Genomic DNA, 428 nt, shown 5'->3' with positions numbered 1-428 from the left:
CTCTAATGGTTATACAATAAACCTCACAGCTCCATAAAGTTCTGCTCATTTTACACTTTACATATAAAATAACATTTAAACCACCAAAAAGAGATGCAAAAATAATTAAAGAGACAAAAAACCCTAAAAACTACCAAAAACAGACATAGAAATGATTAAAAAGAGACTTAAAATTGACTAAAGAACCCAAATGCTTCCACAAAGAGATGCAAAAATGACAATTGAAAATCAACCTACAGTTAGTTTGAGTGACAGCTGCCATCTAGTTACCATAGTAACGTAGAGATGGAGAGACTAAAGAGACTCAAAACTACCAAAAGAGACATTTCCATCATTATTGCTATGTTATATTTTCATGTCTTAGGTAAAATAGGACATGATATTGTGTGATAGGAGATGTTTAGTGGTGTAAAAGCTAAAAAATACAC

The sequence above is a fragment of the Scomber scombrus genome, chromosome 8, assembly GCF_963691925.1.
Source record: "Scomber scombrus chromosome 8, fScoSco1.1, whole genome shotgun sequence".
NCBI lineage: Eukaryota > Metazoa > Chordata > Actinopteri > Scombriformes > Scombridae > Scomber > Scomber scombrus.
The sequence above is the reverse complement of the archived record's forward strand: the minus strand, read 5'-3'. Positions refer to the sequence as shown.